The 11,857-nt window shown below is 41.1% G+C and overlaps 1 pseudogene; it reads right to left on the reverse strand.

The window, feature by feature from the left end:
- Window positions 1–7,122: 7,122 nt before the first annotated feature.
- Window positions 7,123–9,965, reverse strand: LOC457253 (protein FAM91A1-like; annotated as a pseudogene).
- Window positions 9,966–11,857: the final 1,892 nt, after the last annotated feature.

Raw genomic sequence — 11,857 nt, forward strand, 5'->3', positions numbered from 1 at the left:
CAGAGATAGGGGAACAATCAGAGTATATGTGCCATTTCCTATGTCCAAATTGGCTTTGTTCAAGGAGAAATGTGGCTGGTTTTTGAAGGATCTAAGGAAGTTTATAGAGGATTTTGTTAGGTTAATTGTGTCCTTTGATTTAACTTGGCACAACTTGCAAATATTATTGTCCACTTGCTGTACTATAGAGGAGAAGTGAGGGATTCTGGGTACTGGCCTGTGAATATGCAGATAGGGTAGCTGCTCATATCCAAAGCCATGCCATTTATGTAGGGGGAGATGCAGTTCTACATAGAGACCCTCAGTGGTCTGAAGAACTTGAACATAGAAATCACATGCTAACTTGTTTAATAGAAAGTATGAAAAGGTGTGTGATTAAGCCAGTTAATTATGACAAGGATAGAGAAGTAACTCAGTGGAAGGATGAAAATCCCATTCTGTTTTAGGGCTGCTTGGTTGAGGCGCTCAGGAAATATGCTAATGTAGACCCAGACACCCCGGAAGGGTGGGCTCTTCTGGGCATGCATTTTATTACTCAATCTACCCTTGACATTAGGAGGAAGTTACAAAAGGCAGGAATGGGACCCCAAACTCCATGAGCCAACTCTTAAACATGGCCTTTGGAGTTTACAACAATAAGGACAGGGCAGAGGAAGAGGAGAAAACCAAATGAAATAGCCAAAAAGTGCAATTGTTTGCAGCTGCTTTCAGCCTCCTACTGCTTTTGAGCTGTCCATCCTGAGAAAGTGTTGCAAGAGTGGCTTTGGGATGCCCAGACAAAAGCCAGCTCATCATCCCCTAGGCTGGAATCAGTGTGCCTTCTGTAAGCAAGAGGGCCGCTGGATGAAAGACTGCCTCAGTCTCCAAAGGGAGCCTGAGCTTCCCGGACCCCTAATGGCTAAGAGAACAGAGGACTGACAGGGCCCAAGATTCCCTACAGCTTCCACCAGACACCTTGCCATCTCTACAGAAGAGCCTCAGGTAATTCTTGACATGGCAGGTAAAAATATTGAGTTATTGGATATGCGAGCCGCCTTCTCAGTTCTGATCTAGTCCTTGGGGCTGCTGTCTTCCCACTCCTGTACTGTAATAAGGATTGATGACCAGCTAAAAGCTAGGAGATTCACCCATTCCTTTAGTTGCACTGTGGGGAACCATATGTTTTTCCACAGATTTTTGCTTAGTCTTGAGTGCCTTATTCCTTTACTGGGAAGAGACTTACTTTCCCAATAACAGGCTGCAGTTCAATTTGGAGCACCTCAAGAGAAGGCCACAGGCTGGGAAGAGACACCTCTCCTAGCTCTAAGATCATGTCTTAACACAGATAAAGAAAAGACGTTCCTTCCACCACATATTACTTCTCAAGTAGACCCGTCTGCTTGTGACATGGAAGTTCCTGGAAGAACTGTGAATGTTCTCCCAGTCCAGGTTATTTTGAAACCCAATGTTAATTATCTATGGGAAAAACAATATCCTTTTAGGTGTGGTGGCTCATGCCTGTAATCTCAGCACATTTGGAGGCCAAGGCAGGCATATCACTTGAAGCTAGGAATTTGAGACCAGCCTGGCCAACAAGGCAAAACCCCATCTCTACTAAAAACACAAAAATTAGCTAGGTATGGTGGCACACATCTGTAATCCCAACTACTCAGAAGGCTGTGGCGGGAGAATTGCTTGAACCCGGAAGGCAGAGGTTGCAGTGAGCCTTGTGCCACTGCACTCCAGCCTGGATAACAGAGCAAGACTCTGACTCAAAAAAAAAAAAAAAAATCCAGTATCCTTTTAGGCCTTTGGCTCCGAGGGGCATCTCCATCCCCTGATAATGAAGTATGGATTATTACAATCCTATCAGTCCCAATGTAACACCCCCATTTTTCCTGTTAATAAGCCAAATGGGGAATATAAATTTGTTCAGGATCTTAGGGCAGTTAATGAGGCATTAGTTCCAGTCACCCAAGAGTTCCTAATCTTTATACAATAATAACTCAAGTCCCTGAAGATGCTCATTGGTTCATAGTATTCAATTTAAAAGATGTTTTCTTTTACATACCTTTACACCTAGATACCCAATACATTTTTGCATTTGAATGGACTAATCCAGACACTCATGCTGCATCTTAGCTTACCTGGACTGTCCTGTCCCCAAGGTTTTAGGACAGTCCCCGTCTCTTTGGCAAAGCATTGCAAAAGAGGTAAAGAAACTACAGTTAATTAATGGATCCCTCTTACCATATGTGTATCACCTATTAATTTCCAGCCCTACTAGGGGAAGACTCTGAGAAACATACAATTCAAGTCCTTAATTTTGAAACAAAACAAGGGTATCAGGTATCCCCCCAAAGGCCCAAATTTCTGCCCAAAGGGTCACATATTTGGGACACATGCTCACTCCTGGGACCAGGATCTTGAACCAGGGATGAAAAGAGACCATCCTAGCACTCCAGGTCCCTCAAATTAAGAAGCCTTTTTGAGAATAGCTGGATTCTGCTGGGTTTGGATTCCCAGGTTTGGGCTCATAGCAAAACCACTCTATGAACCTCCAAAAGGGATTGGTCACAAGCCTTTGAATTGGAATGGAACCTGTCAAAAGGCATTCTTAGCCTTAAAAGAAAAGCCAGGGACAGCCCCTGCTTCAAGACTCTCGAACTTAGAAAAACCTTTCACCCTCTATGTGGATGAATAACAAGGGACAGCTTTGGATGTTCTAACTTGAAGGCTCAGGAATTACCTTGGACCAGTGGCTTATTTCTCTAAACAGCTAGACCAGGTGGCAGCCGGGTGACCAGGACGCTTGAGATCTGTGGCTACCATCACTCTATTGGTAGAAGAAGGCAGTAAGTTTACCTTGGGACAACAAGTAGATGCCATACCACCCCCACCCCCCGCCACCCCATGAAGTATAGTACAGAGGTTCCTAGAGGCAAAAGCACACCAATGGCTAACAAGGGGCCAGTTACTTAAATATCAGGCTCTTCTGCTTGACACCCTAGATGTTACCCTTAAAGTATGCTGATTTTTAAGCCCTGCTACTCTGTTGCTGGACCTCACGTCCCAAGAAACAGATCCCCAACTCATTGACTCCTGGGTGGAAACCATGGAAGAGATCTACTCTAGAAGGCCCAAACTTGAAGACAAGCTCTTGTCTAACCTGAGTGTTGAGTGGTTTAGGATGGAAATAGCTTTATTCATGAAGGAGTAAGAAAGGAAGGTTAGCTAACAAGAAGTCACTGAGGCCAAGGGTTTACCTTCTCAGACTCTGCTCAAAAAGCAGAATTAGCTGCTTTAATCAGGACCTTCCAACTGTGAAAAGACTTAAGGCTGGGTGTGGTGGCTCACGCCTGTAATCCCAGCACTTTGGCAGGCTGAGGTGGGTGGATCACCTGAGGTTGGGAGTTCGAGACCAGCCTGGCCAACATGGTGAAATCCCGTCTCTACTAAAAATACAAAAATTATCCGGGTATGGTGGTGGGTGCCTGTAATCACAGCTACATGGGAGGCTGGGGCATGATAATCACTTGAACCTGAGAGGCAGAGTTTGCAGTGAGCTGAGATCATGCCACTGCACTCCAGCCTGGGAGACAGAGCAAGACTCCATTTCAAAAAGAGAGAAAAAAAAAAAAACCCTCAAGAGTCAATGTGTTTACTGACTCTAAATATGGGCTCCTGTTGCTTCATGCTCATGCAGCCATAGGGAAGGAAAGGGGAATATCATGAGCCAAGGGATCCCCCATACAACTTTACTTGGATCTTGGAACTTTTAGATGCTGTCCAACTCCCAAAGAAATAACAAGTATTCACTGCAGTGGACACCAGAGGGAGATACTGATCTTATTAGAGGAAATTCCCTGGTGGAAAGAGCAGCTAAGGCCACGGCTAAGGAAACCCTGGTATTTCATGCTGCTGCGCTACTACCAGGTATTCCATCAATGTCAGTGGAACCATACTATACCCCTAAGGAAATTAAAGGGACTGAGTAAAAGGCTTCCAGTGAGACCCCTCTGGATGGTTGCTAGAAAAGAACAAACTCTATTCCTGAGGCTGACAAATGGGAAATAATTAAATTTTTCATGATTCCTCACATTTGGGACAGGATTTTCCATTCAAATTAGTTTCCTAAATATTCTTGGGGAAGGGACTGTTCCAAACTATGAAAAGATATACCAATCAGGAAGCCACCCCATACCCCACTCCCTGCTTAAACCTGTACAACACCAAGGAACACACCATGGCAAAGACTGGCAGACAGATTTAACCCAGATGCCACCTTACAGGGGACTACAATATTTGCTAGTATTTATAGACACTTTCACCAGGTGGATAGAAGCTTTCCCCACAAGGACAGGAAAAGTATTGGAAGTGTCTAAATTCTTATTAAACAACTCATCCCAAGATTTGGATTACCAAAAGGTTTGCAAGGGGATAACTGACCTCCCTTTCCAGCCAAGGTGACCCAGTGAGGTAATGCCTCAGCCTTAAGCGTTACCTATCTTCACTCCTCATGGAGATCTCAATCTTCAGATAACACAGAAAGCCAGTCATGACATTAGCAAAACTCTTTCAGGGGACCTCAAAGGCCTGAGTTTTTCTCCTACTCATAGCCCTTTTGCATGTAAGGATGGCTGCAAAGGGAACTTTAAAGCTTAGTCCATTTGAAATGACTTATGCAAGGCCCCCCATTTTTTTTTACCTTGATCAATACCACAGTATATTTGTAAGCATGTTATATGTGTCAATAATGAAATTGACAACACTTTATAGATTTCATTGTATAATATTAACATCCTAACAGAAAGTGATCCACTGTACTCATTTACAGTTTGGTATTTTAAAATCCTTTAAGTACAATTTGTATTTGAAACACCGAACACAAAAAAGAAACATGAATGACAGAGAAAACTGAAAACATCAAGTAAAAGAAACCAGTATTCTGCCTCCCCAAAAATACAAAATCATCTGATTACATAATTTAAAAAAGAAATAAAGGAAATCAGATGATAATATTTTTTAATGATATAAAGTTGCATTTCTTCAAACCCATTTTAGATGTGAAATTGTACAATATTAAATTCTGTGTCTTTTTTGTTATTTGTTCTTTTTTTCCTCTTGGTTTCTAAAGAATGTTTAAATTACATTAAGGAAGTGGGGAAAGAAAGGAAGGAACATGGCAAAAAGCCAAATGAAATTAACTATTTGGAAAATAATTGGATATAAATTTTTCATGAGTCTTTTTTTGGCAAATAACAAAGTCTGCATTTTAAATTTACCTTTTTGTTGAAATGGATGAATACTTGTAAGATTTAAGAGATTACATGAGTTAATGTGTAAGCAAAACGAAGCCAAATTCACAAAGCAAAGGGCAAACATCAGCTTTTCACATTTTGGTAAAAGCTCTAAAAATGCACTCTCCCTCCTTGAGAGTACGAGAGGTCTTCAGCTCAGAATCAGATGATTACTCTTGCCTCATTCAACACAAGAAACCTGAGGGAACCCCTTGGTTTTTCAGTACTTTCCCTAAAATTCATGATCACTATTAGGTTCCATTTCTTCTTCCTTTATCTCTCAAAAGAAATATAGCAGCAAATCACTCCCATATTTTAAGCTTTAAATTCACCAGCAACTGGGCTCACTGCCAACAACTACAAATGTTCAATTCTTTATTAGTGTACATGTCATTACTGTTGGTTTAGATGGTTAATATAGGAATAAAGAAAATAACTACAGTTCATTCAAACAAAGGAAATTAAAATGAGATTAAAGAGCCCTGATTTAAAAAAATACAACTTTCATCTGAAAAACTGTAAAAGTTGCATACATACATACCTAATGGCACTAGGAATGTACATCAATTATTGGAAAAATAAGTGAGTGACTCACAGTCATAAGAAATTTTTTAATATTAGTATTTTTTCTTTTATAGACAAACATAACATACACATGGTTTCTACCTTCTATAAGACAAGGTAGAAAACTAACCATTACTGCATTTACCTCAAACACAGCACTGACTGTGCCACAGATAACATGGTCCAAAATATTCAATTCTATACATAGGCCATGGTAGTGGATGTGTGGTTAAGTTTTAGGAAAGGCATATATTTCCAGAAGTAAGTATGTTAAATACACAAATGTCTATAAATAACAAAAAGTTATCAGCAAAAACGCTTAGGTTATAACATTCCCAAACGTTCTAACATTTTAAGTGTTTTAGATATGACTTGTCTGACCAGTTTGTTTGGTTACAGTTTTAAACCAGCAAACCATTACCCTATAAGAGGAGCTAAACTGAACTGTAATACTACACAAACTTCCCAAGGAAGGTAACTTGAAAGGTCTAAAAAGTGATTCCAATTATTCTAATTAACATTTGAGATGCTAAAAGAATCAATGACTCAAGAAATACTTTGAAGTAATTCCATTTTTCTTTATCATTTTCTAAAAAAGTATTCACATAAATTTAAGATCCAGATTGCTTAAGAGTATGTCTTCAAAGTAGGTTAATCACTAAAGCATTCTGATCCAAAGACATAGTCTTAATGCTTCTAATATGTAATTCTAACCTAAAATCACAATCCTTGGTTTGAAAACATCAAAGGTAAGAAACAAAAAAATAAATCAGGGTGAAAATGTGCAGCAGCTATAGCTACAAGAGTGGAAAAAAATTCTACTTTTTTCATAAAGACTCTATGAAAATATAAAGCCCAAAGTCAGTGACAACAGAAGTCCACATATAAATGGTGTTTAACAATAGAAAGTTTTCTAAAGCTTCTCATGAGATGTCAATGAATAGTCATAATCTGAGTTAAGACCTTATAAATCAAGGTTAAGTTATACATAACTATGCTGATTTACATACCTTCTACAATGTCCAACTGACATACATAATTTAGACACCCTTAGGAATTCATAATGCCCTATCATATCATCTCTCAATACTGGATGTTTACTGTTTTATAGTTTTACTACTTTAAGTACCAAGAAGCCTTTTTAGAGGAAGAGTTCCATCTCTTCCCTTGATCCCCCAAAGTATACGTAACAAAATAAAAAATTAAACAAGATTTATGTCTGATAAACTAACATATAAAATTACCATTGCAATTTTCATAGTGATTGCTTATAAACGTAATAGTCATCATAAAACCTATAAAGTATATACTTAGTTTTATAAAAGAAATGTAGATTGTCTCAAGGTAAAAAATACAGTGCTGGCTGCTAAAAAGCCCTTTGTTGCAATAAGATGTGCAATAATGAGCAAAACTTCAGAAAACATGAATATGTTCCCCAAACTTTTAATATTAGTTAAGCAAGAATTGCTCCACAGCAGCAGGATGCTTTTTAGTGGCTGACACTATAAAGCTAACGTTAAGAAAGAAAAAAGGCAGAAAGTGTGAGCAGCAAACAGTGTAACCACATTATTGCAAATGGAGATTAGCAATAAGAAGTGAGGAAGGTGACCGTCTACCCCCTTCTGATAAGACACCATCTTTAAATATTAAGCTTTTTTTGCAGGAAGTGGAACACCCATGTCAGCATACGATGACTGTGAAAGCAAACTTGAAAAACTGGGCTCTGTGTGAATATCCAATGTTGAAGCACCTTCCTGGAATGAGTGAACAAAGTTAAGGACTTGCAGAGAGAGTTTTCTACTGGAATGTAAGAGGTTTTGAAGTCTCTCTTTTCTGCAAAGGCCATGTGTAGCAATTTTCCTATATACTTTCCGGTTTAATTCGGAACTGAACAGTGGAATTCCAAAGCACAGCTCGAGAGGAACCCAATCTGCTTCTGTTGTGGCACCAGAGGTTTGCTTTGTTGCTGAATCTATAGTTGCTTCTTCAATGACCATTTCAAATAACTGTACTCCCATTTACATCTGAGCCAGAAGCTAAATCAGGTTCTTCTCTCTCATCAGAAGCATCACTGAGTTTTCTATTTGCAAGTTGGCTGGAAGCATTCAACCTGGTGACATATCCGCAGAGATGTTGTAAGTCCACTCTGTTCCTTAGTATCTGCAATGCTTTATGAACACCCATATTGACACGAGTGAACTCTCCTTGTAGTTCTGTTTCATCAAATGGAAATGGGACATGGACAGTTTCTCCTATTCCATGCAGACCATGCCCCTGAATTAAAACTGCAGAATGTGTTAAAGCATCATTCAACATCGTGAGCACATTTGAGGTAGGAACTACTCCAGGATCATGACCCCAAGATGTTATTAGCAATCGATCATAACTCTGAAATATATCTGGCAGTTTTTGAGGTCTTGTACCTTTGGACAATAAAAGGGATGGTGGTCCTTGTCCAGTGATATGATAAATGTACAGTTTAAACCAACAGAGCTGACTTCTGGGATAGCTGGTCCACTATGCTGAGGGGTGCAGCTGCTGACAGGCCGGATTTCATTGGTGAGGAGAGCCATGGAAACAAGCAGCATGTAATTTTTGCTTAGAACTCTGCTGCAAGTTGCAGGGTCCAGACCAAGAAGGCTTTCATAGTATAAGAGATCCAGAGGAAAACCATAATTAGGTTGGTCTGGCTGTGCAGTTTGCACAACTAGATCTTTGTTATGATGCAGAAACAGTATTGTTTCTCAGAGTAAGTGCATGATCAAAATATCTCTGTGCTTCTCCTTCACCAGCGCTCTGAACTGGTGAAAGATATCCCATCGTTAAGAAGGCAGTAAGAGTGGAGTCAAACAGGAATGCGATGCACTTTGTGTGTCCTGTAGACAGACTCAGGCTGCTTACACTGCCTGTGTCAGCTGGATCTTCTTGACTATTTGTATCAGTATCAGTTGCCGATGAAGCTTCTTGTATAGGACTCCTACATTCCCCTCCATCCCATGACAAGAGCATCTTCTGTGGAACTAAGGTATTCTTTAATCTGTTTACGGGTGGAACATTCTTCTATGATGAATGAAGTTGATCCAGATTTATTACTTGTCCCTTCTTATGGGCAAATCCCAATCAGCAATACATTGAAACAGCATTCTTAACCAGGGATAAGTCAATCTCGAGGACATTTGCAAGCTCTGCCACATTTGTGTGCTCATCTATTGAAACAAGTATCTTATAGAGCAGAGTTTCAAAATAATCAAAATAAGCACTCAATTCATTACAAAACCTCCAAGAGGTGCAACTGCTATACAACTGTCATCAGACATTGGTACATCCAGATAAACAAATCCTTTGTTACACAAACTATGTACTACATTGTAATCTAGTGATCCTGAGAATTGAGGGCCTGAATCGATGATCTTATCAATAGCACATTTCTCAGGCAAAGTGCATATCTTGATGTCATCTTCTGTGATACATCCAGCCTGCACCACCCACCACGCCTCTGTGGCAATTTCCACTGGCTTTATTGGTAGAAGATCACCGGCTGTTTTCCTTCTGAAGAATTTTTTTGATGATCTACACTGAATCATAAGATAAATATACTGGTTTCTTCCTATGCCAAGAAGCCTTAGACAGTCAGCAGCAGTAAAATTGGGCAATGAATCATAACTTTTCTCACTGTTCATAATATCCTCCGTAATCCCAGGGTAATATGAAAATGGTGATTTATCCTCAAGCCCTTCACCATAGTATCCGATAGATGGTAAGGGTACAGCATGAGATGATCTCGGCTGTAGTTTAGCAGTTCCTCATAGTATCTGCGTTCATCTTTCTTGACATGTTTAAGTTATTTCTGTATCGTAACTGATTGCAGATACTGTACAGACAACCTGATTTTCATATTCTCTCTGTGAATTTCCAAGACGGCTGGGATTTTCTTTCTCCTCTGCCACTCTGAACAGCAAGACCAATACTTCCTGTATTTCCTCCTTCTCAGCTTTGAAGACAAAGCTCCTCCTCTGAAGACCTCCATGATGAGCCATCTCCACTTAATGACTGCCTCACGTTGGCCGGCAACTTGTTCCAGAGATAGTTGTGCCGAATGTGGAACTCCACGTCTATGTTCATGATGCCGCCGCCAGGGCCGGCGGCGGGGGCCGCGACCACGACCCACGCTACGCCTCCCGCCTGCCCGCCCGCAGCCCATCAGCGGAGCGCCGCGGGAGGCCCGGAGCCTCACACGGAAGAAAGCCTGGGCTGCCCCATGGCCTGGGCTCCCGACAGTTAAGCGCGGCCCGGGCCAACCGAGCACTGGGTCGCCTGAGCAGCTCGGAAGGCCCTTTTTAACTTTAGACCTTCTGTTTGATGAAGAGACACATAGATTATCAACTTAGGCCAGGTTCAAAAGGCCCTTCAATCATATGGAAATGAAACGTAACCTCCCACAAGGAAAAGGATTAACTCCCCCATTCAACCAGGAGACTTAGTCTTACTAAAAACTTAGAAAGAAGGATCCCCCAAGAATCAATTATAACCAAAATGGAAAGGGTCCCTATCAGGCATTATTAAGCACTCCCACTGCTGTTAAACTCCAAAGTTAATTTTTTTTTTTTAATGAAGTCTTGCTCTGTCGCCCAGGCTGAAGTACAATGGCTCGATCTTGGCTCACTGCAACCTCCACCTTCTGGGTTCAAGCAATCCTCCTGCCTCAGCCTCCTGAGTAGCTGGGATTACAGGCACGTGCCACCATACTTGGCTAATTTTTTTTTTTTTTGTATTTTTAGTAGAAATGAGGTTTCACCATGTTGGCCAGGCTGCTCTCAAACTCCTGACCTTGTGAAATGCCTGCCTCAGCCTCCCAAAGTGCTGGGAATACAGGCATGAACCACCGTGCCCAGCCTCAAAGATTCTTATGAGTCCTCACAGATGTCAGAGAAAGATGCCATGACCTATACTTGCAAACTCCCAGAAGACTTAAAGCTATTGTTTTGCAAATGCACAGATAAATATTAATAACATGATGCTGTGGATGAGCATGAAAGTTTTTCTCTTACTCTTAAATATAATGTTTTCTCTCTTACCGCTTTGCCCTGCTGATGGAATTCAATAATGGAATCTCTACCAGCAGACACTTGGTTTTTACCCTTCCTAGGACCTTTAACAGATACCTTATTATTAATCTTTGGTCCTTGCTTGTTTAACCTCCTTGTAAAGTTTGTGTCTTCTAGATTACAATAATTCTATGTAAAGATGATGCTGGCACAAGGCTTTCAACCCATCCCTTCTTCTGACCCAGAAAATAAAGACATCCTGGCTTTGAGCCTTTTACAACAGGTATCCAGAGACTTTACTTCTCCAGTGCTAGGCAGGATCTATGCCCGTAATATCAGCAGGAAGCAGTTACAGAAGATGAACCTCCACCCTTCTGCAAGCCCCTTAAGATTAAGGAGGAGTATATAATCTCAGATGGGGAAAAGAGGTAGGAGACCAGAAGGACTTGTTTTGCAGTCACAATCCCATTGAATAGAGTAGCATCTGGTCAAAACAGGGTGCCATGAAGAAGCCTGCTGAAACCAGCAGATGATGATGAAAGTGACCTCTAGTTGCCCTCACTGCTTATGAGCATAAAGACACTACCACTGGGACCATGGCCAGTTTACAAATGTCATGGCAACACACCTTGGCAATGGCCTGGAAGTTACTTTATATGGTTCTGGAAACTCCCTGCCCCTTTTCCAGAAAGTTCTGAATAACCTACCTCTTAATTGGCATGTAATTAAAAGTGGGTCTAAATACAACTAGCTAGCAGCCCACAGGCACCAACTCTGGGCACACTGCCTATGGGTTAGCCCTGCTCTGCAAGTAGCAGCACCAGTTCAATAAAAGTTGCTTTCTCTCACCAGCGGCTTGCCCTTGAATTCTTTCCTTGGCAAAGCCAAGGAAACTACAGTCTGGGAGAAATTTCCCAGGCTACAAACCAGTTTTGGGGCTCGCCTGCCCTGCGTCACTATCATTGTTTC

Source organism: Pan troglodytes, chromosome 1 (genome assembly GCF_028858775.2).
Source record: "Pan troglodytes isolate AG18354 chromosome 1, NHGRI_mPanTro3-v2.0_pri, whole genome shotgun sequence".
NCBI classification, from domain to species: Eukaryota; Metazoa; Chordata; class Mammalia; order Primates; family Hominidae; genus Pan; species Pan troglodytes.